This window comes from Lissotriton vulgaris, chromosome 8 (genome assembly GCF_964263255.1).
Source record: "Lissotriton vulgaris chromosome 8, aLisVul1.2, whole genome shotgun sequence".
NCBI classification, from domain to species: domain Eukaryota; kingdom Metazoa; phylum Chordata; class Amphibia; order Caudata; family Salamandridae; genus Lissotriton; species Lissotriton vulgaris.
This window is the reverse complement of record NC_141696.1, coordinates 153,624,743-153,651,056: the sequence shown is the minus strand read 5'-3', so window position 1 is coordinate 153,651,056 and position 26,314 is coordinate 153,624,743. Positions and strand designations below refer to the sequence as shown.

Below are 26,314 nucleotides of genomic sequence, written 5' to 3'. Positions count from 1 at the left end.
GGGTTACATTCAGTCTTGTGATATTTTTGGTTTCCAATAAGTAGATTGTTAATTTTATGTAACCTCATTTTCTAATGCTCCATTCAAGAGATGTTTCCACTATGAAATGCAGAGCAAGGGGAAAGAGCACAAGTGATAGAGCGAGTGAGTGAGAAGGGGTGTTGAGGAAGGAGAGAATGAAACAAAGACAGAGTGAGTGAACGGCAGGTAGGCCTAGAAGAGGAGACTAGAAGTGAAGGCGACATACTTTTCCCTGCTTTTGACCTCCCACCCATCCCAAACCGACCACAAACGTACCATCTATGCAACGTTGGTATGCAGAAATTCACGCCTCAGCCAGTGAGGGTAAGTCCCAGGCCAGGGGCTAGAGAGCAAAAGACTGCATGTGCTCAGACGTTCCCTGCTAGGGACAGTTGATCTGAAACAAGGTCTGCTCTCTTGTATCCAGCAAGGATCTAGAAATCCTGCATGAATCTGCAAGGCACAATGACAGCATACATTTGCATAATATGCCCCACCTTCTGCCTTCCTACTTCCTGTGCAGTAGTTGTTTGTGTAGAGAGAGAGGTCGCAGGCAAGGTAATTTTGTGAGTAGGATACAGGACCCTAAATAGCTGGTGAGAGGTATGAGGTATTCTAAAAGCATAAAAATGGTACACCTGTGAAATGAAATGCTTTCACATGTGATCTTCTGTGTTTATTGTCCTGTGCATAAAGTTGCACCTTGTGTTTGAAGGTTTAAATTATTTCAGGCTTGCATGGAGGCAGAAATTTCTGAGTGACTTTTATACATTTCTTAAGACTCTGCACTGTCAGGATGGCCGAGTGGTCTAAGGCGCTGTGTTTAGGCCGCAGTCTCCTCTGGAGGCGTGGGTTCAAATCCCACTTCTGACATGACTTTTGGAGATGTAATCTCCTTTTTCAGGTTAACATCTGATGGAAGTTGCATCTGTTGGTCTTCACCTGGGATGTGATTCCGTCCTCATCTAGTCAAGAGAGCTGGGGTTTCTCATATATTTCGGTTGTATAAAGTCTTGCTGACAAAGTGCAGTCCTTACTATATGAGCATAGGACCCATGTAAGAGCTCATCTGGAAGAGTCATGCTCTTGTATGCCCTGGCCAGACAGGCCATGCAAATATGGAAGAATGCCTAGCATCTGGTAGACAGTTGGACTCCAGCACACTTACGGCAATTTCCTCAGGGCTGTGATCAGGGGCTGCTTAGATTTGCGTATTCCACCCTATGTTGTGACATTGAAATTCCTTGTTGAATTTGCTTTAGCTAGCCAAGAGGTGGCTGTTGACTCAATTTCAAAGCAGCTTTGGGCCTTTCAAGTGGCTGGTTAATAGCACTTTCTCTTTGTACGCCTTAAAGGTCTAAAGAGTTCTTCATAGGTACTGCTCTCTATGGATTGTTCAAAGATCTGTTGGAAGTACTTATAATAGGATAAATAAATTGAGGGCATGCCTTTTCGGTACCCCACTTGCATGGCTGTCTGGCCTGTGGAAGGGTCCACAAATGCAAGTCAGGATGGCCGAGTGGTCTAAGGCGCTGCGTTCAGGTCGCAGTCTCTTCTGGAGGCGTGGGTTCAAATCCCACTTCTGACAATTGTGTGTTTACTCTACTTTTTTCTTGAGAGAGAAAAAATCTGATCATTTCCCTCACATGGGCTTATATGGTTGTCTACTTGGAAAAGTGCAGTGAGTTTTTTTCTTGCTCTAGCCACTCATGACCTAAGATGGCTGCTTTTTTTGGTTCACAATATCTTTCCCTCTCTGTAGATGATCAAGTAAACGTGGTCAGGATGGCCGAGTGGTCTAAGGCGCTGCGTTAAGGCCGCAGTCTCTCCTGGAGGCGTGGGTTCGAATCCCACTTCTGACAAAACTTTAAGTCCATTTTGTCTCTGAGTTCTTTTAGAATCTCAGCTAAAAATTGGCAGTGCATATAATATCTGAATAAGTAACAAACTTCAGTTTCAACTGCAAATTAATTTGCCCAATTCTGTCTTCAAGCTCGTATAATATTCTTCTAGCACTCGTGGTGTTTTATGTGTTTTTTGGGGGGTGCTTAAAAAGTCCCTTTTATTAATGAAATGGGTTACATTCAGTCTTGTGATATTTTTGGTTTCCAATAAGTAGATTGTTAATTTTATGTAACCTCATTTTCTAATGCTCCATTCAAGAGATGTTTCCACTATGAAATGCAGAGCAAGGGGAAAGAGCACAAGTGATAGAGCGAGTGAGTGAGAAGGGGTGTTGAGGAAGGAGAGAATGAAACAAAGACAGAGTGAGTGAACGGCAGGTAGGCCTAGAAGAGGAGACTAGAAGTGAAGGCGACATACTTTTCCCTGCTTTTGACCTCCCACCCATCCCAAACCGACCACAAACGTACCATCTATGCAACGTTGGTATGCAGAAATTCACGCCTCAGCCAGTGAGGGTAAGTCCCAGGCCAGGGGCTAGAGAGCAAAAGACTGCATGTGCTCAGACGTTCCCTGCTAGGGACAGTTGATCTGAAACAAGGTCTGCTCTCTTGTATCCAGCAAGGATCTAGAAATCCTGCATGAATCTGCAAGGCACAATGACAGCATACATTTGCATAATATGCCCCACCTTCTGCCTTCCTACTTCCTGTGCAGTAGTTGTTTGTGTAGAGAGAGAGGTCGCAGGCAAGGTAATTTTGTGAGTAGGATACAGGACCCTAAATAGCTGGTGAGAGGTATGAGGTATTCTAAAAGCATAAAAATTGTACACCTGTGAAATGAAATGCTTTCACATGTGATCTTCTGTGTTTATTGTCCTGTGCATAAAGTTGCACCTTGTGTTTGAAGGTTTAAATTATTTCAGGCTTGCATGGAGGCAGAAATTTCTGAGTGACTTTTATACATTTCTTAAGAATCTGCACTGTCAGGATGGCCGAGTGGTCTAAGGCGCTGTGTTTAGGCCGCAGTCTCCTCTGGAGACGTGGGTTCGAATCCCACTTCTGACATGACTTTTGGAGATGTAATCTCCTTTTTCAGGTTAACATCTGATGGAAGTTGCATCTGTTGGTCTTCACCTGGGATGTGATTCCGTCCTCATCTAGTCAAGAGAGCTGGGGTTTCTCATATATTTCGGTTGTATAAAGTCTTGCTGACAAAGTGCAGTCCTTACTATATGAGCATAGGACCCATGTAAGAGCTCATCTGGAAGAGTCATGCTCTTGTATGCCCTGGCCAGACAGGCCATGCAAATATGGAAGAATGCCTAGCATCTGGTAGACAGTTGGACTCCAGCACACTTACGGCAATTTCCTCAGGGCTGTGATCAGGGGCTGCTTAGATTTGCGTATTCCACCCTATGTTGTGACATTGAAATTCCTTGTTGAATTTGCTTTAGCTAGCCAAGAGGTGGCTGTTGACTCAATTTCAAAGCAGCTTTGGGCCTTTCAAGTGGCTGGTTAATAGCACTTTCTCTTTGTACGCCTTAAAGGTCTAAAGAGTTCTTCATAGGTACTGCTCTCTATGGATTGTTCAAAGATCTGTTGGAAGTACTTATAATAGGATAAATAAATTGAGGGCATGCCTTTTCGGTACCCCACTTGCATGGCTGTCTGGCCTGTGGAAGGGTCCACAAATGCAAGTCAGGATGGCCGAGTGGTCTAAGGCGCTGTGTTCAGGTCGCAGTCTCTTCTGGAGGCGTGGGTTCAAATCCCACTTCTGACAATTGTGTGTTTACTCTACTTTTTTCTTGGGAGAGAAAAAATCTGATCATTTCCCTCACATGGGCTTATATGGTTGTCTACTTGGAAAAGTGCAGTGAGTTTTTTTCTTGCTCTAGCCACTCATGACCTAAGTTGTGTGCTTTTTTTGGTTCACAATATCTTTCCCTCTCTGTAGATGATCAAGCAAATGTGGTCAGGATGGCCGAGTGGTCTAAGGCGCTGCGTTAAGGCCGCAGTCTCACCTGGAGGCGTGGGTTCGAATCCCACTTCTGACAAAACTTTAAGTCCATTTTGTCTCTGAGTTCTTTTAGAATCTCAGCTAAAAATTGGCAGTGCATATAATATCTGAATAAGTAACAAACTTCAGTTTCAACTGCAAATTAATTTGCCCAATTCTGTCTTCAAGCTCGTATAATATTCTTCTAGCACTCGTGGTGTTTTATGTGTTTTTTGGGGGGTGCTTAAAAAGTCCCTTTTATTAATGAAATGGGTTACATTCAGTCTTGTGATATTTTTGGTTTCCAATAAGTAGATTGTTAATTTTATGTAACCTCATTTTCTAATGCTCCATTCAAGAGATGTTTCCACTATGAAATGCAGAGCAAGGGGAAAGAGCACAAGTGATAGAGCGAGTGAGTGAGAAGGGGTGTTGAGGAAGGAGAGAATGAAACAAAGACAGAGTGAGTGAACGGCAGGTAGGCCTAGAAGAGGAGACTAGAAGTGAAGGCGACATACTTTTCCCTGCTTTTGACCTCCCACCCATCCCAAACCGACCACAAACGTACCATCTATGCAACGTTGGTATGCAGAAATTCACGCCTCAGCCAGTGAGGGTAAGTCCCAGGCCAGGGGCTAGAGAGCAAAAGACTGCATGTGCTCAGACGTTCCCTGCTAGGGACAGTTGATCTGAAACAAGGTCTGCTCTCTTGTATCCAGCAAGGATCTAGAAATCCTGCATGAATCTGCAAGGCACAATGACAGCATACATTTGCATAATATGCCCCACCTTCTGCCTTCCTACTTCCTGTGCAGTAGTTGTTTGTGTAGAGAGAGAGGTCGCAGGCAAGGTAATTTTGTGAGTAGGATACAGGACCCTAAATAGCTGGTGAGAGGTATGAGGTATTCTAAAAGCATAAAAATGGTACACCTGTGAAATGAAATGCTTTCACATGTGATCTTCTGTGTTTATTGTCCTGTGCATAAAGTTGCACCTTGTGTTTGAAGGTTTAAATTATTTCAGGCTTGCATGGAGGCAGAAATTTCTGAGTGACTTTTATACATTTCTTAAGACTCTGCACTGTCAGGATGGCCGAGTGGTCTAAGGCGCTGTGTTTAGGCCGCAGTCTCCTCTGGAGGCGTGGGTTCGAATCCCACTTCTGACATGACTTTTGGAGATGTAATCTCCTTTTTCAGGTTAACATCTGATGGAAGTTGCATCTGTTGGTCTTCACCTGGGATGTGATTCCGTCCTCATCTAGTCAAGAGAGCTGGGGTTTCTCATATATTTCGGTTGTATAAAGTCTTGCTGACAAAGTGCAGTCCTTACTATATGAGCATAGGACCCATGTAAGAGCTCATCTGGAAGAGTCATGCTCTTGTATGCCCTGGCCAGACAGGCCATGCAAATATGGAAGAATGCCTAGCATCTGGTAGACAGTTGGACTCCAGCACACTTACGGCAATTTCCTCAGGGCTGTGATCAGGGGCTGCTTAGATTTGCGTATTCCACCCTATGTTGTGACATTGAAATTCCTTGTTGAATTTGCTTTAGCTAGCCAAGAGGTGGCTGTTGACTCAATTTCAAAGCAGCTTTGGGCCTTTCAAGTGGCTGGTTAATAGCACTTTCTCTTTGTACGCCTTAAAGGTCTAAAGAGTTCTTCATAGGTACTGCTCTCTATGGATTGTTCAAAGATCTGTTGGAAGTACTTATAATAGGATAAATAAATTGAGGGCATGCCTTTTCGGTACCCCACTTGCATGGCTGTCTGGCCTGTTGAAGGTTCCACAAATGCAAGTCAGGATGGCCGAGTGGTCTAAGGTGCTGCGTTCAGGTTGCAGTCTCTTCTGGAGGTGTGGGTTCAAATCCCACTTCTGACAAATGTGTGTTTACTCTACTTTTTTCTTGAGAGAGAAAAAATCTGATCATTTCCCTCACATCGGCTTATATGGTTGTCTACTTGGAAAAGTGCAGTGAGTTTTTTTCTTGCTCTAGCCACTCATGACCTAAGATGTGTGATTTTTTTGGTTCACAATATCTTTCCCTCTCTGTAGATGATCAAGCAAATGTGGTCAGGATGGCCGATTGATCTAAGGCGCTGCGTTAAGGCCGCAGTTTCTCCTGGAGGCGTGGGTTCGAATCCCACTTCTGACAAAACTTTAAGTCTATTTTGTCTCTGAGTTCTTTTAGAATCTCAGCTAAAAATTGGCAGTGCATATAATATCTGAATAAGTAACAAACTTCAGTTTCAACTGCAAATTAATTTGCCCAATTCTGTCTTCAAGCTCGTATAATATTCTTCTAGCACTCGTGGTGTTTTATGTGTTTTTTGGGGGGTGCTTAAAAAGTCCCTTTTATTAATGAAATGGGTTACATTCAGTCTTGTGATATTTTTGGTTTCCAATAAGTAGATTGTTAATTTTATGTAACCTCATTTTCTAATGCTCCATTCAAGAGATGTTTCCACTATGAAATGCAGAGCAAGGGGAAAGAGCACAAGTGATAGAGCAAGTGAGTGAGAAGGGGTGTTGAGGAAGGAGAGAATGAAACAAAGACAGAGTGAGTGAACGGCAGGTAGGCCTAGAAGAGGAGACTAGAAGTGAAGGCGACATACTTTTCCATGCTTTTGACCTCCCACCCATCCCAAACCGACCACAAACGTACCATCTATGCAACGTTGGTATGCAGAAATTCACGCCTCAGCCAGTGAGGGTAAGTCCCAGACCAGGGGCTAGAGAGCAAAAGACTGCATGTGCTCAGACGTTCCCTGCTAGGGACAGTTGATCTGAAACAAGGTCTGCTCTCTTGTATCCAGCAAGGATCTAGAAATCCTGCATGAATCTGCAAGGCACAATGACAGCATACATTTGCATAATATGCCCCACCTTCTGCCTTCCTACTTCCTGTGCAGTAGTTGTTTGTGTAGAGAGAGAGGTCGCAGGCAAGGTAATTTTGTGAGTAGGATACAGGACCCTAAATAGCTGGTGAGAGGTATGAGGTATTTTAAAAGCATAAAAATTGTACACCTGTGAAATGAAATGCTTTCACATGTGATCTTCTGTGTTTATTGTCCTGTGCATAAAGTTGCACCTTGTGTTTGAAGGTTTAAATTATTTCAGGCTTGCATGGAGGCAGAAATTTCTTAGTGACTTTTATACATTTCTTAAGACTCTGCACTGTCAGGATGGCCGAGTGGTCTAAGGTGCTGTGTTTAGGCCACAGTCTCCTCTGGAGGCGTGGGTTCGAATCCCACTTCTGACATGACTTTTGGAGATGTAATCTCCTTTTTCAGGTTAACATCTGATGGAAGTTGCATCTGTTGGTCTTCACCTGGGATGTGATTCCGTCCTCATCTAGTCAAGAGAGCTGGGGTTTCTCATATATTTCGGTTGTATAAAGTCTTGCTGACAAAGTGCAGTCCTTACTATATGAGCATAGGACCCATGTAAGAGCTCATCTGGAAGAGTCATGCTCTTGTATGCCCTGGCCAGACAGGCCATGCAAATATGGAAGAATGCCTAGCATCTGGTAGACAGTTGGACTCCAGCACACTTACGGCAATTTCCTCAGGGCTGTGATCAGGGGCTGCTTAGATTTGCGTATTCCACCCTATGTTGTGACATTGAAATTCCTTGTTGAATTTGCTTTAGCTAGCCAAGAGGTGGCTGTTGACTCAATTTCAAAGCAGCTTTGGGCCTTTCAAGTGGCTGGTTAATAGCACTTTCTCTTTGTACGCCTTAAAGGTCTAAAGAGTTCTTCATAGGTACTGCTCTCTATGGATTGTTCAAAGAGCTGTTGGAAGTACTTATAATAGGATAAATAAATTGAGGGCATGCCTTTTCGGTACCCCACTTGCATGGCTGTCTGGCCTGTGGAAGGTTCCACAAATGCAAGTCAGGATGGCCGAGAGGTCTAAGGCGCTGCGTTCAGGTCGCAGTCTCTTCTGGAGGCGTGGGTTTAAATCCCACTTCTGACAATTGTGTGTTTACTCTACTTTTTTCTTGGGAGAGAAAAAATCAGATCATTTCCCTCACATGGGCTTATATGGTTGTCTACTTGGAAAAGTGCAGTGAGTTTTTTTCTTGCTCTAGCCACTCATGACCTAAGTTGTGTGCTTTTTTTGGTTCACAATATCTTTCCCTCTCTGTAGATGATCAAGCAAATGTGGTCAGGATGGCCGATTGATCTAAGGCGCTGCGTTAAGGCCGCAGTTTCTCCTGGAGGCGTGGGTTCGAATCCCACTTCTGACAAAACTTTAAGTCTATTTTGTCTCTGAGTTCTTTTAGAATCTCAGCTAAAAATTGGCAGTGCATATAATATCTGAATAAGTAACAAACTTCAGTTTCAACTGCAAATTAATTTGCCCAATTCTGTCTTCAAGCTCGTATAATATTCTTCTAGCACTCGTGGTGTTTTATGTGTTTTTTGGGGGGTGCTTAAAAAGTCCCTTTTATTAATGAAATGGGTTACATTCAGTCTTGTGATATTTTTGGTTTCCAATAAGTAGATTGTTAATTTTATGTAACCTCATTTTCTAATGCTCCATTCAAGAGATGTTTCCACTATGAAATGCAGAGCAAGGGGAAAGAGCACAAGTGATAGAGCAAGTGAGTGAGAAGGGGTGTTGAGGAAGGAGAGAATGAAACAAAGACAGAGTGAGTGAACGGCAGGTAGGCCTAGAAGAGGAGACTAGAAGTGAAGGCGACATACTTTTCCATGCTTTTGACCTCCCACCCATCCCAAACCGACCACAAACGTACCATCTATGCAACGTTGGTATGCAGAAATTCACGCCTCAGCCAGTGAGGGTAAGTCCCAGACCAGGGGCTAGAGAGCAAAAGACTGCATGTGCTCAGACGTTCCCTGCTAGGGACAGTTGATCTGAAACAAGGTCTGCTCTCTTGTATCCAGCAAGGATCTAGAAATCCTGCATGAATCTGCAAGGCACAATGACAGCATACATTTGCATAATATGCCCCACCTTCTGCCTTCCTACTTCCTGTGCAGTAGTTGTTTGTGTAGAGAGAGAGGTCGCAGGCAAGGTAATTTTGTGAGTAGGATACAGGACCCTAAATAGCTGGTGAGAGGTATGAGGTATTTTAAAAGCATAAAAATTGTACACCTGTGAAATGAAATGCTTTCACATGTGATCTTCTGTGTTTATTGTCCTGTGCATAAAGTTGCACCTTGTGTTTGAAGGTTTAAATTATTTCAGGCTTGCATGGAGGCAGAAATTTCTTAGTGACTTTTATACATTTCTTAAGACTCTGCACTGTCAGGATGGCCGAGTGGTCTAAGGTGCTGTGTTTAGGCCACAGTCTCCTCTGGAGGCGTGGGTTCGAATCCCACTTCTGACATGACTTTTGGAGATGTAATCTCCTTTTTCAGGTTAACATCTGATGGAAGTTGCATCTGTTGGTCTTCACCTGGGATGTGATTCCGTCCTCATCTAGTCAAGAGAGCTGGGGTTTCTCATATATTTCGGTTGTATAAAGTCTTGCTGACAAAGTGCAGTCCTTACTATATGAGCATAGGACCCATGTAAGAGCTCATCTGGAAGAGTCATGCTCTTGTATGCCCTGGCCAGACAGGCCATGCAAATATGGAAGAATGCCTAGCATCTGGTAGACAGTTGGACTCCAGCACACTTACGGCAATTTCCTCAGGGCTGTGATCAGGGGCTGCTTAGATTTGCGTATTCCACCCTATGTTGTGACATTGAAATTCCTTGTTGAATTTGCTTTAGCTAGCCAAGAGGTGGCTGTTGACTCAATTTCAAAGCAGCTTTGGGCCTTTCAAGTGGCTGGTTAATAGCACTTTCTCTTTGTACGCCTTAAAGGTCTAAAGAGTTCTTCATAGGTACTGCTCTCTATGGATTGTTCAAAGATCTGTTGGAAGTACTTATAATAGGATAAATAAATTGAGGGCATGCCTTTTCGGTACCCCACTTGCATGGCTGTCTGGCCTGTGGAAGGGTCCACAAATGCAAGTCAGGATGGCCGAGTGGTCTAAGGCGCTGTGTTCAGGTCGCAGTCTCTTCTGGAGGCGTGGGTTCAAATCCCACTTCTGACAATTGTGTGTTTACTCTACTTTTTTCTTGGGAGAGAAAAAATCTGATCATTTCCCTCACATGGGCTTATATGGTTGTCTACTTGGAAAAGTGCAGTGAGTTTTTTTCTTGCTCTAGCCACTCATGACCTAAGTTGTGTGCTTTTTTTGGTTCACAATATCTTTCCCTCTCTGTAGATGATCAAGCAAATGTGGTCAGGATGGCCGAGTGGTCTAAGGCGCTGCGTTAAGGCCGCAGTCTCACCTGGAGGCGTGGGTTCGAATCCCACTTCTGACAAAACTTTAAGTCCATTTTGTCTCTGAGTTCTTTTAGAATCTCAGCTAAAAATTGGCAGTGCATATAATATCTGAATAAGTAACAAACTTCAGTTTCAACTGCAAATTAATTTGCCCAATTCTGTCTTCAAGCTCGTATAATATTCTTCTAGCACTCGTGGTGTTTTATGTGTTTTTTGGGGGGTGCTTAAAAAGTCCCTTTTATTAATGAAATGGGTTACATTCAGTCTTGTGATATTTTTGGTTTCCAATAAGTAGATTGTTAATTTTATGTAACCTCATTTTCTAATGCTCCATTCAAGAGATGTTTCCACTATGAAATGCAGAGCAAGGGGAAAGAGCACAAGTGATAGAGCGAGTGAGTGAGAAGGGGTGTTGAGGAAGGAGAGAATGAAACAAAGACAGAGTGAGTGAACGGCAGGTAGGCCTAGAAGAGGAGACTAGAAGTGAAGGCGACATACTTTTCCCTGCTTTTGACCTCCCACCCATCCCAAACCGACCACAAACGTACCATCTATGCAACGTTGGTATGCAGAAATTCACGCCTCAGCCAGTGAGGGTAAGTCCCAGGCCAGGGGCTAGAGAGCAAAAGACTGCATGTGCTCAGACGTTCCCTGCTAGGGACAGTTGATCTGAAACAAGGTCTGCTCTCTTGTATCCAGCAAGGATCTAGAAATCCTGCATGAATCTGCAAGGCACAATGACAGCATACATTTGCATAATATGCCCCACCTTCTGCCTTCCTACTTCCTGTGCAGTAGTTGTTTGTGTAGAGAGAGAGGTCGCAGGCAAGGTAATTTTGTGAGTAGGATACAGGACCCTAAATAGCTGGTGAGAGGTATGAGGTATTCTAAAAGCATAAAAATGGTACACCTGTGAAATGAAATGCTTTCACATGTGATCTTCTGTGTTTATTGTCCTGTGCATAAAGTTGCACCTTGTGTTTGAAGGTTTAAATTATTTCAGGCTTGCATGGAGGCAGAAATTTCTGAGTGACTTTTATACATTTCTTAAGACTCTGCACTGTCAGGATGGCCGAGTGGTCTAAGGCGCTGTGTTTAGGCCGCAGTCTCCTCTGGAGGCGTGGGTTCGAATCCCACTTCTGACATGACTTTTGGAGATGTAATCTCCTTTTTCAGGTTAATATCTGATGGAAGTTGCATCTGTTGGTCTTCACCTGGGATGTGATTCCGTCCTCATCTAGTCAAGAGAGCTGGGGTTTCTCATATATTTCGGTTGTATAAAGTCTTGCTGACAAAGTGCAGTCCTTACTATATGAGCATAGGACCCATGTAAGAGCTCATCTGGAAGAGTCATGCTCTTGTATGCCCTGGCCAGACAGGCCATGCAAATATGGAAGAATGCCTAGCATCTGGTAGACAGTTGGACTCCAGCACACTTACGGCAATTTCCTCAGGGCTGTGATCAGGGGCTGCTTAGATTTGCGTATTCCACCCTATGTTGTGACATTGAAATTCCTTGTTGAATTTGCTTTAGCTAGCCAAGAGGTGGCTGTTGACTCAATTTCAAAGCAGCTTTGGGCCTTTCAAGTGGCTGGTTAATAGCACTTTCTCTTTGTACGCCTTAAAGGTCTAAAGAGTTCTTCATAGGTACTGCTCTCTATGGATTGTTCAAAGATCTGTTGGAAGTACTTATAATAGGATAAATAAATTGAGGGCATGCCTTTTCGGTACCCCACTTGCATGGCTGTCTGGCCTGTTGAAGGTTCCACAAATGCAAGTCAGGATGGCCGAGTGGTCTAAGGTGCTGCGTTCAGGTTGCAGTCTCTTCTGGAGGTGTGGGTTCAAATCCCACTTCTGACAAATGTGTGTTTACTCTACTTTTTTCTTGAGAGAGAAAAAATCTGATCATTTCCCTCACATCGGCTTATATGGTTGTCTACTTGGAAAAGTGCAGTGAGTTTTTTTCTTGCTCTAGCCACTCATGACCTAAGTTGTGTGCTTTTTTTGGTTCACAATATCTTTCCCTCTCTGTAGATGATCAAGCAAATGTGGTCAGGATGGCCGATTGATCTAAGGCGCTGCGTTAAGGCCGCAGTTTCTCCTGGAGGCGTGGGTTCGAATCCCACTTCTGACAAAACTTTAAGTCTATTTTGTCTCTGAGTTCTTTTAGAATCTCAGCTAAAAATTGGCAGTGCATATAATATCTGAATAAGTAACAAACTTCAGTTTCAACTGCAAATTAATTTGCCCAATTCTGTCTTCAAGCTCGTATAATATTCTTCTAGCACTCGTGGTGTTTTATGTGTTTTTTGGGGGGTGCTTAAAAAGTCCCTTTTATTAATGAAATGGGTTACATTCAGTCTTGTGATATTTTTGGTTTCCAATAAGTAGATTGTTAATTTTATGTAACCTCATTTTCTAATGCTCCATTCAAGAGATGTTTCCACTATGAAATGCAGAGCAAGGGGAAAGAGCACAAGTGATAGAGCAAGTGAGTGAGAAGGGGTGTTGAGGAAGGAGAGAATGAAACAAAGACAGAGTGAGTGAACGGCAGGTAGGCCTAGAAGAGGAGACTAGAAGTGAAGGCGACATACTTTTCCATGCTTTTGACCTCCCACCCATCCCAAACCGACCACAAACGTACCATCTATGCAACGTTGGTATGCAGAAATTCACGCCTCAGCCAGTGAGGGTAAGTCCCAGACCAGGGGCTAGAGAGCAAAAGACTGCATGTGCTCAGACGTTCCCTGCTAGGGACAGTTGATCTGAAACAAGGTCTGCTCTCTTGTATCCAGCAAGGATCTAGAAATCCTGCATGAATCTGCAAGGCACAATGACAGCATACATTTGCATAATATGCCCCACCTTCTGCCTTCCTACTTCCTGTGCAGTAGTTGTTTGTGTAGAGAGAGAGGTCGCAGGCAAGGTAATTTTGTGAGTAGGATACAGGACCCTAAATAGCTGGTGAGAGGTATGAGGTATTTTAAAAGCATAACAATTGTACACCTGTGAAATGAAATGCTTTCACATGTGATCTTCTGTGTTTATTGTCCTGTGCATAAAGTTGCACCTTGTGTTTGAAGGTTTAAATTATTTCAGGCTTGCATGGAGGCAGAAATTTCTTAGTGACTTTTATACATTTCTTAAGACTCTGCACTGTCAGGATGGCCGAGTGGTCTAAGGTGCTGTGTTTAGGCCACAGTCTCCTCTGGAGGCGTGGGTTCGAATCCCACTTCTGACATGACTTTTGGAGATGTAATCTCCTTTTTCAGGTTAACATCTGATGGAAGTTGCATCTGTTGGTCTTCACCTGGGATGTGATTCCGTCCTCATCTAGTCAAGAGAGCTGGGGTTTCTCATATATTTCGGTTGTATAAAGTCTTGCTGACAAAGTGCAGTCCTTACTATATGAGCATAGGACCCATGTAAGAGCTCATCTGGAAGAGTCATGCTCTTGTATGCCCTGGCCAGACAGGCCATGCAAATATGGAAGAATGCCTAGCATCTGGTAGACAGTTGGACTCCAGCACACTTACGGCAATTTCCTCAGGGCTGTGATCAGGGGCTGCTTAGATTTGCGTATTCCACCCTATGTTGTGACATTGAAATTCCTTGTTGAATTTGCTTTAGCTAGCCAAGAGGTGGCTGTTGACTCAATTTCAAAGCAGCTTTGGGCCTTTCAAGTGGCTGGTTAATAGCACTTTCTCTTTGTACGCCTTAAAGGTCTAAAGAGTTCTTCATAGGTACTGCTCTCTATGGATTGTTCAAAGAGCTGTTGGAAGTACTTATAATAGGATAAATAAATTGAGGGCATGCCTTTTCGGTACCCCACTTGCATGGCTGTCTGGCCTGTGGAAGGTTCCACAAATGCAAGTCAGGATGGCCGGGTGGTCTAAGGCGCTGCGTTCAGGTCGCAGTCTCTTCTGGAGGCGTGGGTTCAAATCCCACTTCTGAGTATTGTGTGTTTACTCTACTTTTTTCTTGAGAGAGAAAAAATCTGATCATTTCCCTCACATGGGCTTATATGGTTGTCTACTTGGAAAAGTGCAGTGAGTTTTTTTCTTGCTCTAGCCACTCATGACCTAAGATGGCTGCTTTTTTTGGTTCACAATATCTTTCCCTCTCTGTAGATGATCAAGTAAACGTGGTCAGGATGGCCGAGTGGTCTAAGGCGCTGCGTTAAGGCCGCAGTCTCTCCTGGAGGCGTGGGTTCGAATCCCACTTCTGACAAAACTTTAAGTCCATTTTGTCTCTGAGTTCTTTTAGAATCTCAGCTAAAAATTGGCAGTGCATATAATATCTGAATAAGTAACAAACTTCAGTTTCAACTGCAAATTAATTTGCCCAATTCTGTCTTCAAGCTCGTATAATATTCTTCTAGCACTCGTGGTGTTTTATGTGTTTTTTGGGGGGTGCTTAAAAAGTCCCTTTTATTAATGAAATGGGTTACATTCAGTCTTGTGATATTTTTGGTTTCCAATAAGTAGATTGTTAATTTTATGTAACCTCATTTTCTAATGCTCCATTCAAGAGATGTTTCCACTATGAAATGCAGAGCAAGGGGAAAGAGCACAAGTGATAGAGCGAGTGAGTGAGAAGGGGTGTTGAGGAAGGAGAGAATGAAACAAAGACAGAGTGAGTGAACGGCAGGTAGGCCTAGAAGAGGAGACTAGAAGTGAAGGCGACATACTTTTCCCTGCTTTTGACCTCCCACCCATCCCAAACCGACCACAAACGTACCATCTATGCAACGTTGGTATGCAGAAATTCACGCCTCAGCCAGTGAGGGTAAGTCCCAGGCCAGGGGCTAGAGAGCAAAAGACTGCATGTGCTCAGACGTTCCCTGCTAGGGACAGTTGATCTGAAACAAGGTCTGCTCTCTTGTATCCAGCAAGGATCTAGAAATCCTGCATGAATCTGCAAGGCACAATGACAGCATACATTTGCATAATATGCCCCACCTTCTGCCTTCCTACTTCCTGTGCAGTAGTTGTTTGTGTAGAGAGAGAGGTCGCAGGCAAGGTAATTTTGTGAGTAGGATACAGGACCCTAAATAGCTGGTGAGAGGTATGAGGTATTCTAAAAGCATAAAAATTGTACACCTGTGAAATGAAATGCTTTCACATGTGATCTTCTGTGTTTATTGTCCTGTGCATAAAGTTGCACCTTGTGTTTGAAGGTTTAAATTATTTCAGGCTTGCATGGAGGCAGAAATTTCTGAGTGACTTTTATACATTTCTTAAGAATCTGCACTGTCAGGATGGCCGAGTGGTCTAAGGCGCTGTGTTTAGGCCGCAGTCTCCTCTGGAGGCGTGGGTTCGAATCCCACTTCTGACATGCCTTTTGGAGATGTAATCTCCTTTTTCAGGTTAACATCTGATGGAAGTTGCATCTGTTGGTCTTCACCTGGGATGTGATTCCGTCCTCATCTAGTCAAGAGAGCTGGGGTTTCTCATATATTTCGGTTGTATAAAGTCTTGCTGACAAAGTGCAGTCCTTACTATATGAGCATAGGACCCATGTAAGAGCTCATCTGGAAGAGTCATGCTCTTGTATGCCCTGGCCAGACAGGCCATGCAAATATGGAAGAATGCCTAGCATCTGGTAGACAGTTGGACTCCAGCACACTTACGGCAATTTCCTCAGGGCTGTGATCAGGGGCTGCTTAGATTTGCGTATTCCACCCTATGTTGTGACATTGAAATTCCTTGTTGAATTTGCTTTAGCTAGCCAAGAGGTGGCTGTTGACTCAATTTCAAAGCAGCTTTGGGCCTTTCAAGTGGCTGGTTAATAGCACTTTCTCTTTGTACGCCTTAAAGGTCTAAAGAGTTCTTCATAGGTACTGCTCTCTATGGATTGTTCAAAGAGCTGTTGGAAGTACTTATAATAGGATAAATAAATTGAGGGCATGCCTTTTCGGTACCCCACTTGCATGGCTGTCTGGCCTGTGGAAGGTTCCACAAATGCAAGTCAGGATGGCCGAGAGGTCTAAGGCGCTGCGTTCAGGTCGCAGTCTCTTCTGGAGGCGTGGGTTTAAATCCCACTTCTGACAATTGTGTGTTTACTCTACTTTTTTCTTGGGAGAGAAAAAATCAGATCATTTCCCTCACATGGGCTTATATGGTTGTCTACTTGGAAAAGTGCAGTGAGTTTTTTTCTTGCTCTAGCCACTCATGACCTAAGTTGTGTGCTTTTTTTGGTTCACAATATCTTTCCCTCTCTGTAGATGATCAAGCAAATGTGGTCAGGATGGCCGATTGATCTAAGGCGCTGCGTTAAGGCCGCAGTTTCTCCTGGAGGCGTGGGTTCGAATCCCACTTCTGACAAAACTTTAAGTCTATTTTGTCTCTGAGTTCTTTTAGAATCTCAGCTAAAAATTGGCAGTGCATATAATATCTGAATAAGTAACAAACTTCAGTTTCAACTGCAAATTAATTTGCCCAATTCTGTCTTCAAGCTCGTATAATATTCTTCTAGCACTCGTGGTGTTTTATGTGTTTTTTGGGGGGTGCTTAAAAAGTCCCTTTTATTAATGAAATGGGTTACATTCAGTCTTGTGATATTTTTGGTTTCCAATAAGTAGATTGTTAATTTTATGTAACCTCATTTTCTAATGCTCCATTCAAGAGATGTTTCCACTATGAAATGCAGAGCAAGGGGAAAGAGCACAAGTGATAGAGCAAGTGAGTGAGAAGGGGTGTTGAGGAAGGAGAGAATGAAACAAAGACAGAGTGAGTGAACGGCAGGTAGGCCTAGAAGAGGAGACTAGAAGTGAAGGCGACATACTTTTCCATGCTTTTGACCTCCCACCCATCCCAAACCGACCACAAACGTACCATCTATGCAACGTTGGTATGCAGAAATTCACGCCTCAGCCAGTGAGGGTAAGTCCCAGACCAGGGGCTAGAGAGCAAAAGACTGCATGTGCTCAGACGTTCCCTGCTAGGGACAGTTGATCTGAAACAAGGTCTGCTCTCTTGTATCCAGCAAGGATCTAGAAATCCTGCATGAATCTGCAAGGCACAATGACAGCATACATTTGCATAATATGCCCCACCTTCTGCCTTCCTACTTCCTGTGCAGTAGTTGTTTGTGTAGAGAGAGAGGTCGCAGGCAAGGTAATTTTGTGAGTAGGATACAGGACCCTAAATAGCTGGTGAGAGGTATGAGGTATTTTAAAAGCATAAAAATTGTACACCTGTGAAATGAAATGCTTTCACATGTGATCTTCTGTGTTTATTGTCCTGTGCATAAAGTTGCACCTTGTGTTTGAAGGTTTAAATTATTTCAGGCTTGCATGGAGGCAGAAATTTCTTAGTGACTTTTATACATTTCTTAAGACTCTGCACTGTCAGGATGGCCGAGTGGTCTAAGGTGCTGTGTTTAGGCCACAGTCTCCTCTGGAGGCGTGGGTTCGAATCCCACTTCTGACATGACTTTTGGAGATGTAATCTCCTTTTTCAGGTTAACATCTGATGGAAGTTGCATCTGTTGGTCTTCACCTGGGATGTGATTCCGTCCTCATCTAGTCAAGAGAGCTGGGGTTTCTCATATATTTCGGTTGTATAAAGTCTTGCTGACAAAGTGCAGTCCTTACTATATGAGCATAGGACCCATGTAAGAGCTCATCTGGAAGAGTCATGCTCTTGTATGCCCTGGCCAGACAGGCCATGCAAATATGGAAGAATGCCTAGCATCTGGTAGACAGTTGGACTCCAGCACACTTACGGCAATTTCCTCAGGGCTGTGATCAGGGGCTGCTTAGATTTGCGTATTCCACCCTATGTTGTGACATTGAAATTCCTTGTTGAATTTGCTTTAGCTAGCCAAGAGGTGGCTGTTGACTCAATTTCAAAGCAGCTTTGGGCCTTTCAAGTGGCTGGTTAATAGCACTTTCTCTTTGTACGCCTTAAAGGTCTAAAGAGTTCTTCATAGGTACTGCTCTCTATGGATTGTTCAAAGATCTGTTGGAAGTACTTATAATAGGATAAATAAATTGAGGGCATGCCTTTTCGGTACCCCACTTGCATGGCTGTCTGGCCTGTGGAAGGGTCCACAAATGCAAGTCAGGATGGCCGAGTGGTCTAAGGCGCTGTGTTCAGGTCGCAGTCTCTTCTGGAGGCGTGGGTTCAAATCCCACTTCTGACAATTGTGTGTTTACTCTACTTTTTTCTTGGGAGAGAAAAAATCTGATCATTTCCCTCACATGGGCTTATATGGTTGTCTACTTGGAAAAGTGCAGTGAGTTTTTTTCTTGCTCTAGCCACTCATGACCTAAGTTGTGTGCTTTTTTTGGTTCACAATATCTTTCCCTCTCTGTAGATGATCAAGCAAATGTGGTCAGGATGGCCGAGTGGTCTAAGGCACTGCGTTAAGGCCGCAGTCTCACCTGGAGGCGTGGGTTCGAATCCCACTTCTGACAAAACTTTAAGTCCATTTTGTCTCTGAGTTCTTTTAGAATCTCAGCTAAAAATTGGCAGTGCATATAATATCTGAATAAGTAACAAACTTCAGTTTCAACTGCAAATTAATTTGCCCAATTCTGTCTTCAAGCTCGTATAATATTCTTCTAGCACTCGTGGTGTTTTATGTGTTTTTTGGGGGGTGCTTAAAAAGTCCCTTTTATTAATGAAATGGGTTACATTCAGTCTTGTGATATTTTTGGTTTCCAATAAGTAGATTGTTAATTTTATGTAACCTCATTTTCTAATGCTCCATTCAAGAGATGTTTCCACTATGAAATGCAGAGCAAGGGGAAAGAGCACAAGTGATAGAGCGAGTGAGTGAGAAGGGGTGTTGAGGAAGGAGAGAATGAAACAAAGACAGAGTGAGTGAACGGCAGGTAGGCCTAGAAGAGGAGACTAGAAGTGAAGGCGACATACTTTTCCCTGCTTTTGACCTCCCACCCATCCCAAACCGACCACAAACGTACCATCTATGCAACGTTGGTATGCAGAAATTCACGCCTCAGCCAGTGAGGGTAAGTCCCAGGCCAGGGGCTAGAGAGCAAAAGACTGCATGTGCTCAGACGTTCCCTGCTAGGGACAGTTGATCTGAAACAAGGTCTGCTCTCTTGTATCCAGCAAGGATCTAGAAATCCTGCATGAATCTGCAAGGCACAATGACAGCATACATTTGCATAATATGCCCCACCTTCTGCCTTCCTACTTCCTGTGCAGTAGTTGTTTGTGTAGAGAGAGAGGTCGCAGGCAAGGTAATTTTGTGAGTAGGATACAGGACCCTAAATAGCTGGTGAGAGGTATGAGGTATTCTAAAAGCATAAAAATGGTACACCTGTGAAATGAAATGCTTTCACATGTGATCTTCTGTGTTTATTGTCCTGTGCATAAAGTTGCACCTTGTGTTTGAAGGTTTAAATTATTTCAGGCTTGCATGGAGGCAGAAATTTCTGAGTGACTTTTATACATTTCTTAAGACTCTGCACTGTCAGGATGGCCGAGTGGTCTAAGGCGCTGTGTTTAGGCCGCAGTCTCCTCTGGAGGCGTGGGTTCGAATCCCACTTCTGACATGACTTTTGGAGATGTAATCTCCTTTTTCAGGTTAATATCTGATGGAAGTTGCATCTGTTGGTCTTCACCTGGGATGTGATTCCGTCCTCATCTAGTCAAGAGAGCTGGGGTTTCTCATATATTTCGGTTGTATAAAGTCTTGCTGACAAAGTGCAGTCCTTACTATATGAGCATAGGACCCATGTAAGAGCTCATCTGGAAGAGTCATGCTCTTGTATGCCCTGGCCAGACAGGCCATGCAAATATGGAAGAATGCCTAGCATCTGGTAGACAGTTGGACTCCAGCACACTTACGGCAATTTCCTCAGGGCTGTGATCAGGGGCTGCTTAGATTTGCGTATTCCACCCTATGTTGTGACATTGAAATTCCTTGTTGAATTTGCTTTAGCTAGCCAAGAGGTGGCTGTTGACTCAATTTCAAAGCAGCTTTGGGCCTTTCAAGTGGCTGGTTAATAGCACTTTCTCTTTGTACGCCTTAAAGGTCTAAAGAGTTCTTCATAGGTACTGCTCTCTATGGATTGTTCAAAGATCTGTTGGAAGTACTTATAATAGGATAAATAAATTGAGGGCATGCCTTTTCGGTACCCCACTTGCATGGCTGTCTGGCCTGTTGAAGGTTCCACAAATGCAAGTCAGGATGGCCGAGTGGTCTAAGGTGCTGCGTTCAGGTTGCAGTCTCTTCTGGAGGTGTGGGTTCAAATCCCACTTCTGACAAATGTGTGTTTACTCTACTTTTTTCTTGAGAGAGAAAAAATCTGATCATTTCCCTCACATCGGCTTATATGGTTGTCTACTTGGAAAAGTGCAGTGAGTTTTTTTCTTGCTCTAGCCACTCATGACCTAAGTTGTGTGCTTTTTTTGGTTCACAATATCTTTCCCTCTCTGTAGATGATCAAGCAAATGTGGTCAGGATGGCCGATTGATCTAAGGCGCTGCGTTAAGGCCGCAGTTTCTCCTGGAGGCGTGGGTTCGAATCCCACTTCTGACAAAACTTTAAGTCTATTTTGTCTCTGAGTTCTTTTAGAATCTCAGCTAAAAATTGGCAGTGCATATAATATCTGAATAAGTAACAAACTTCAGTTTCAACTGCAAATTAATTTGCCCAATTCTGTCTTCAAGCTCGTATAATATTCTTCTAGCACTCGTGGTGTTTTATGTGTTTTTTGGGGGGTGCTTAAAAAGTCCCTTTTATTAATGAAATGGGTTACATTCAGTCTTGTGATATTTTTGGTTTCCAATAAGTAGATTGTTAATTTTATGTAACCTCATTTTCTAATGCTCCATTCAAGAGATGTTTCCACTATGAAATGCAGAGCAAGGGGAAAGAGCACAAGTGATAGAGCAAGTGAGTGAGAAGGGGTGTTGAGGAAGGAGAGAATGAAACAAAGACAGAGTGAGTGAACGGCAGGTAGGCCTAGAAGAGGAGACTAGAAGTGAAGGCGACATACTTTTCCATGCTTTTGACCTCCCACCCATCCCAAACCGACCACAAACGTACCATCTATGCAACGTTGGTATGCAGAAATTCACGCCTCAGCCAGTGAGGGTAAGTCCCAGACCAGGGGCTAGAGAGCAAAAGACTGCATGTGCTCAGACGTTCCCTGCTAGGGACAGTTGATCTGAAACAAGGTCTGCTCTCTTGTATCCAGCAAGGATCTAGAAATCCTGCATGAATCTGCAAGGCACAATGACAGCATACATTTGCATAATATGCCCCACCTTCTGCCTTCCTACTTCCTGTGCAGTAGTTGTTTGTGTAGAGAGAGAGGTCGCAGGCAAGGTAATTTTGTGAGTAGGATACAGGACCCTAAATAGCTGGTGAGAGGTATGAGGTATTTTAAAAGCATAACAATTGTACACCTGTGAAATGAAATGCTTTCACATGTGATCTTCTGTGTTTATTGTCCTGTGCATAAAGTTGCACCTTGTGTTTGAAGGTTTAAATTATTTCAGGCTTGCATGGAGGCAGAAATTTCTTAGTGACTTTTATACATTTCTTAAGACTCTGCACTGTCAGGATGGCCGAGTGGTCTAAGGTGCTGTGTTTAGGCCACAGTCTCCTCTGGAGGCGTGGGTTCGAATCCCACTTCTGACATGACTTTTGGAGATGTAATCTCCTTTTTCAGGTTAACATCTGATGGAAGTTGCATCTGTTGGTCTTCACCTGGGATGTGATTCCGTCCTCATCTAGTCAAGAGAGCTGGGGTTTCTCATATATTTCGGTTGTATAAAGTCTTGCTGACAAAGTGCAGTCCTTACTATATGAGCATAGGACCCATGTAAGAGCTCATCTGGAAGAGTCATGCTCTTGTATGCCCTGGCCAGACAGGCCATGCAAATATGGAAGAATGCCTAGCATCTGGTAGACAGTTGGACTCCAGCACACTTACGGCAATTTCCTCAGGGCTGTGATCAGGGGCTGCTTAGATTTGCGTATTCCACCCTATGTTGTGACATTGAAATTCCTTGTTGAATTTGCTTTAGCTAGCCAAGAGGTGGCTGTTGACTCAATTTCAAAGCAGCTTTGGGCCTTTCAAGTGGCTGGTTAATAGCACTTTCTCTTTGTACGCCTTAAAGGTCTAAAGAGTTCTTCATAGGTACTGCTCTCTATGGATTGTTCAAAGAGCTGTTGGAAGTACTTATAATAGGATAAATAAATTGAGGGCATGCCTTTTCGGTACCCCACTTGCATGGCTGTCTGGCCTGTGGAAGGTTCCACAAATGCAAGTCAGGATGGCCGAGAGGTCTAAGGCGCTGCGTTCAGGTCGCAGTCTCTTCTGGAGGCGTGGGTTTAAATCCCACTTCTGACAATTGTGTGTTTACTCTACTTTTTTCTTGGGAGAGAAAAAATCAGATCATTTCCCTCACATGGGCTTATATGGTTGTCTACTTGGAAAAGTGCAGTGAGTTTTTTTCTTGCTCTAGCCACTCATGACCTAAGTTGTGTGCTTTTTTTGGTTCACAATATCTTTCCCTCTCTGTAGATGATCAAGCAAATGTGGTCAGGATGGCCGAGTGGTCTAAGGCGCTGCGTTAAGGCCGCAGTCTCTCCTGGAGGCATGGGTTCGAATCCCACTTCTGACAAAACTTTAAGTCCATTTTGTCTCTGAGTTCTTTTAGAATCTCAGCTAAAAATTGGCAGTGCATATAATATCTGAATAAGTAACAAACTTCAGTTTCAACTGCAAATTAATTTGCCCAATTCTGTCTTCAAGCTCGTATAATATTCTTCTAGCACTCGTGGTGTTTTATGTGTTTTTTGGGGGGTGCTTAAAAAGTCCCTTTTATTAATGAAATGGGTTACATTCAGTCTTGTGATATTTTTGGTTTCCAATAAGTAGATTGTTAATTTTATGTAACCTCATTTTCTAATGCTCCATTCAAGAGATGTTTCCACTATGAAATGCAGAGCAAGGGGAAAGAGCACAAGTGATAGAGCGAGTGAGTGAGAAGGGGTGTTGAGGAAGGAGAGAATGAAACAAAGACAGAGTGAGTGAACGGCAGGTAGGCCTAGAAGAGGAGACTAGAAGTGAAGGCGACATACTTTTCCATGCTTTTGACCTCCCACCCATCCCAAACCGACCACAAACGTACCATCTATGCAACGTTGGTATGCAGAAATTCACGCCTCAGCCAGTGAGGGTAAGTCCCAGGCCAGGGGCTAGAGAGCAAAAGACTGCATGTGCTCAGACGTTCCCTGCTAGGGACAGTTGATCTGAAACAAGGTCTGCTCTCTTGTATCCAGCAAGGATCTAGAAATCCTGCATGAATCTGCAAGTCACAATGACAGCATACATTTGCATAATATGCCCCACCTTCTGCCTTCCTACTTCCTGTGCAGTAGTTGTTTGTGTAGAGAGAGAGGTCACAGGCAAGGTAATTTTGTGAGTAGGATACAGGACCCTAAATAGCTGGTGAGAGGTATGAGGTATTTTAAAAGCATAACAATTGTACACCTGTGAAATGAAATGCTTTAACATGTGATCTTCTGTGTTTATTGTCCTGTGCATAAAGTTGCACCTTGTGTTTGAAGGTTTAAATTATTTCAGGCTTGCATGGAGGCAGAAATTTCTGAGTGACTTTTATACATTTCTTAAGACTCTGCACTGTCAGGATGGCTGAGTGGTCTAAGGCGCTGTGTTTAGGCCGCAGTCTCCTCTGGAGACGTGGGTTCGAATCCCACTTCTGACATGACTTTTGGAGATGTAATCTCCTTTTTCAGGTTAACATCTGATGGAAGTTGCATCTGTTGGTCTTCACCTGGGATGTGATTCCGTCCTCATCTAGTCAAGAGAGCTGGGGTTTCTCATATATTTCGGTTGTATAAAGTCTTGCTGACAAAGTGCAGTCCTTACTATATGAGCATAGGACCCATGTAAGAGCTCATCTGGAAGAGTCATGCTCTTGTATGCCCTGGCCAGACAGGCCATGCAAATATGGAAGAATGCCTAGCATCTGGTAGACAGTTGGACTCCAGCACACTTACGGCAATTTCCTCAGGGCTGTGATCAGGGGCTGCTTAGATTTGCGTATTCCACCCTATGTTGTGACATTGAAATTCCTTGTTGAATTTGCTTTAGCTAGCCAAGAGGTGGCTGTTGACTCAATTTCAAAGCAGCTTTGGGCCTTTCAAGTGGCTGGTTAATAGCACTTTCTCTTTGTACGCCTTAAAGGTCTAAAGAGTTCTTCATAGGTACTGCTCTCTATGGATTGTTCAAAGATCTGTTGGAAGTACTTATAATAGGATAAATAAATTGAGGGCATGCCTTTTCGGTACCCCACTTGCATGGCTGTCTGGCCTGTGGAAGGTTCCACAAATGCAAGTCATGATGGCCGGGTGGTCTAAGGCGCTGCGTTCAGGTCGCAGTCTCTTCTGGAGGCGTGGGTTCAAATCCCACTTCTGAGTATTGTGTGTTTACTCTACTTTTTTCTTGAGAGAGAAAAAATCTGATCATTTCCCTCACATGGGCTTATATGGTTGTCTACTTGGAAAAGTGCAGTGAGTTTTTTTCTTGCTCTAGCCACTCATGACCTAAGATGGCTGCTTTTTTTGGTTCACAATCTCTTTCCCTCTCTGTAGATGATCAAGTAAACGTGGTCAGGATGGCCGAGTGGTCTAAGGCGCTGCGTTAAGGCCGCAGTCTCTCCTGGAGGCGTGGGTTCGAATCCCACTTCTGACAAAACTTTAAGTCCATTTTGTCTCTGAGTTCTTTTAGAATCTCAGCTAAAAATTGGCAGTGCATATAATATCTGAATAAGTAACAAACTTCAGTTTCAACTGCAAATTAATTTGCCCAATTCTGTCTTCAAGCTCGTATAATATTCTTCTAGCACTCGTGGTGTTTTATGTGTTTTTTGGGGGGTGCTTAAAAAGTCCCTTTTATTAATGAAATGGGTTACATTCAGTCTTGTGATATTTTTGGTTTCCAATAAGTAGATTGTTAATTTTATGTAACCTCATTTTCTAATGCTCCATTCAAGAGATGTTTCCACTATGAAATGCAGAGCAAGGGGAAAGAGCACAAGTGATAGAGCGAGTGAGTGAGAAGGGGTGTTGAGGAAGGAGAGAATGAAACAAAGACAGAGTGAGTGAACGGCAGGTAGGCCTAGAAGAGGAGACTAGAAGTGAAGGCGACATACTTTTCCCTGCTTTTGACCTCCCACCCATCCCAAACCGACCACAAACGTACCATCTATGCAACGTTGGTATGCAGAAATTCACGCCTCAGCCAGTGAGGGTAAGTCCCAGGCCAGGGGCTAGAGAGCAAAAGACTGCATGTGCTCAGACGTTCCCTGCTAGGGACAGTTGATCTGAAACAAGGTCTGCTCTCTTGTATCCAGCAAGGATCTAGAAATCCTGCATGAATCTGCAAGGCACAATGACAGCATACATTTGCATAATATGCCCCACCTTCTGCCTTCCTACTTCCTGTGCAGTAGTTGTTTGTGTAGAGAGAGAGGTCGCAGGCAAGGTAATTTTGTGAGTAGGATACAGGACCCTAAATAGCTGGTGAGAGGTATGAGGTATTCTAAAAGCATAAAAATTGTACACCTGTGAAATGAAATGCTTTCACATGTGATCTTCTGTGTTTATTGTCCTGTGCATAAAGTTGCACCTTGTGTTTGAAGGTTTAAATTATTTCAGGCTTGCATGGAGGCAGAAATTTCTGAGTGACTTTTATACATTTCTTAAGAATCTGCACTGTCAGGATGGCCGAGTGGTCTAAGGCGCTGTGTTTAGGCCGCAGTCTCCTCTGGAGGCGTGGGTTCGAATCCCACTTCTGACATGCCTTTTGGAGATGTAATCTCCTTTTTCAGGTTAACATCTGATGGAAGTTGCATCTGTTGGTCTTCACCTGGGATGTGATTCCGTCCTCATCTAGTCAAGAGAGCTGGGGTTTCTCATATATTTCGGTTGTATAAAGTCTTGCTGACAAAGTGCAGTCCTTACTATATGAGCATAGGACCCATGTAAGAGCTCATCTGGAAGAGTCATGCTCTTGTATGCCCTGGCCAGACAGGCCATGCAAATATGGAAGAATGCCTAGCATCTGG

At 43.6% G+C, this 26,314-nt stretch overlaps 24 non-coding genes across 24 annotated transcripts; all 24 read left to right on the top strand.

The window, feature by feature from the left end:
• The first annotated feature begins 811 nt into the window (after positions 1-811).
• TRNAL-UAG (transfer RNA leucine (anticodon UAG)) lies at positions 812-894 on the top strand. The gene has a single exon. It is a non-coding gene; the product is annotated as a tRNA-Leu (tRNA).
• A 632-nt stretch (positions 895-1,526) lies between these two features.
• Positions 1,527-1,609, top strand: TRNAL-CAG (transfer RNA leucine (anticodon CAG)). The gene has a single exon. It is a non-coding gene; the product is annotated as a tRNA-Leu (tRNA).
• Positions 1,610-1,800: 191 nt separating this feature from the next.
• Positions 1,801-1,883, top strand: TRNAL-AAG (transfer RNA leucine (anticodon AAG)). The gene has a single exon. It is a non-coding gene; the product is annotated as a tRNA-Leu (tRNA).
• A 1,024-nt stretch (positions 1,884-2,907) lies between these two features.
• Positions 2,908-2,990, top strand: TRNAL-UAG (transfer RNA leucine (anticodon UAG)). Its single transcript has one exon. It is a non-coding gene; the product is annotated as a tRNA-Leu (tRNA).
• A 632-nt stretch (positions 2,991-3,622) lies between these two features.
• Positions 3,623-3,705, top strand: TRNAL-CAG (transfer RNA leucine (anticodon CAG)). The gene has a single exon. It is a non-coding gene; the product is annotated as a tRNA-Leu (tRNA).
• Positions 3,706-3,896: 191 nt separating this feature from the next.
• On the top strand, positions 3,897-3,979 carry TRNAL-AAG (transfer RNA leucine (anticodon AAG)). The gene has a single exon. It is a non-coding gene; the product is annotated as a tRNA-Leu (tRNA).
• A 1,024-nt stretch (positions 3,980-5,003) lies between these two features.
• On the top strand, positions 5,004-5,086 carry TRNAL-UAG (transfer RNA leucine (anticodon UAG)). Its single transcript has one exon. It is a non-coding gene; the product is annotated as a tRNA-Leu (tRNA).
• Positions 5,087-7,099: 2,013 nt separating this feature from the next.
• On the top strand, positions 7,100-7,182 carry TRNAL-UAG (transfer RNA leucine (anticodon UAG)). The gene has a single exon. It is a non-coding gene; the product is annotated as a tRNA-Leu (tRNA).
• Positions 7,183-9,195: 2,013 nt separating this feature from the next.
• Positions 9,196-9,278, top strand: TRNAL-UAG (transfer RNA leucine (anticodon UAG)). Its single transcript has one exon. It is a non-coding gene; the product is annotated as a tRNA-Leu (tRNA).
• Positions 9,279-9,910: 632 nt separating this feature from the next.
• On the top strand, positions 9,911-9,993 carry TRNAL-CAG (transfer RNA leucine (anticodon CAG)). The gene has a single exon. It is a non-coding gene; the product is annotated as a tRNA-Leu (tRNA).
• A 191-nt stretch (positions 9,994-10,184) lies between these two features.
• Positions 10,185-10,267, top strand: TRNAL-AAG (transfer RNA leucine (anticodon AAG)). The gene has a single exon. It is a non-coding gene; the product is annotated as a tRNA-Leu (tRNA).
• A 1,024-nt stretch (positions 10,268-11,291) lies between these two features.
• TRNAL-UAG (transfer RNA leucine (anticodon UAG)) lies at positions 11,292-11,374 on the top strand. The gene has a single exon. It is a non-coding gene; the product is annotated as a tRNA-Leu (tRNA).
• Positions 11,375-13,387: 2,013 nt separating this feature from the next.
• TRNAL-UAG (transfer RNA leucine (anticodon UAG)) lies at positions 13,388-13,470 on the top strand. Its single transcript has one exon. It is a non-coding gene; the product is annotated as a tRNA-Leu (tRNA).
• Positions 13,471-14,376: 906 nt separating this feature from the next.
• On the top strand, positions 14,377-14,459 carry TRNAL-AAG (transfer RNA leucine (anticodon AAG)). The gene has a single exon. It is a non-coding gene; the product is annotated as a tRNA-Leu (tRNA).
• Positions 14,460-15,483: 1,024 nt separating this feature from the next.
• Positions 15,484-15,566, top strand: TRNAL-UAG (transfer RNA leucine (anticodon UAG)). Its single transcript has one exon. It is a non-coding gene; the product is annotated as a tRNA-Leu (tRNA).
• Positions 15,567-17,579: 2,013 nt separating this feature from the next.
• Positions 17,580-17,662, top strand: TRNAL-UAG (transfer RNA leucine (anticodon UAG)). Its single transcript has one exon. It is a non-coding gene; the product is annotated as a tRNA-Leu (tRNA).
• Positions 17,663-18,294: 632 nt separating this feature from the next.
• Positions 18,295-18,377, top strand: TRNAL-CAG (transfer RNA leucine (anticodon CAG)). The gene has a single exon. It is a non-coding gene; the product is annotated as a tRNA-Leu (tRNA).
• Positions 18,378-18,568: 191 nt separating this feature from the next.
• TRNAL-AAG (transfer RNA leucine (anticodon AAG)) lies at positions 18,569-18,651 on the top strand. Its single transcript has one exon. It is a non-coding gene; the product is annotated as a tRNA-Leu (tRNA).
• Positions 18,652-19,675: 1,024 nt separating this feature from the next.
• On the top strand, positions 19,676-19,758 carry TRNAL-UAG (transfer RNA leucine (anticodon UAG)). Its single transcript has one exon. It is a non-coding gene; the product is annotated as a tRNA-Leu (tRNA).
• Positions 19,759-21,771: 2,013 nt separating this feature from the next.
• On the top strand, positions 21,772-21,854 carry TRNAL-UAG (transfer RNA leucine (anticodon UAG)). The gene has a single exon. It is a non-coding gene; the product is annotated as a tRNA-Leu (tRNA).
• Positions 21,855-22,760: 906 nt separating this feature from the next.
• Positions 22,761-22,843, top strand: TRNAL-AAG (transfer RNA leucine (anticodon AAG)). Its single transcript has one exon. It is a non-coding gene; the product is annotated as a tRNA-Leu (tRNA).
• Positions 22,844-23,867: 1,024 nt separating this feature from the next.
• TRNAL-UAG (transfer RNA leucine (anticodon UAG)) lies at positions 23,868-23,950 on the top strand. The gene has a single exon. It is a non-coding gene; the product is annotated as a tRNA-Leu (tRNA).
• Positions 23,951-24,856: 906 nt separating this feature from the next.
• On the top strand, positions 24,857-24,939 carry TRNAL-AAG (transfer RNA leucine (anticodon AAG)). The gene has a single exon. It is a non-coding gene; the product is annotated as a tRNA-Leu (tRNA).
• A 1,024-nt stretch (positions 24,940-25,963) lies between these two features.
• Positions 25,964-26,046, top strand: TRNAL-UAG (transfer RNA leucine (anticodon UAG)). The gene has a single exon. It is a non-coding gene; the product is annotated as a tRNA-Leu (tRNA).
• The last annotated feature ends 268 nt before the right edge of the window (positions 26,047-26,314 follow it).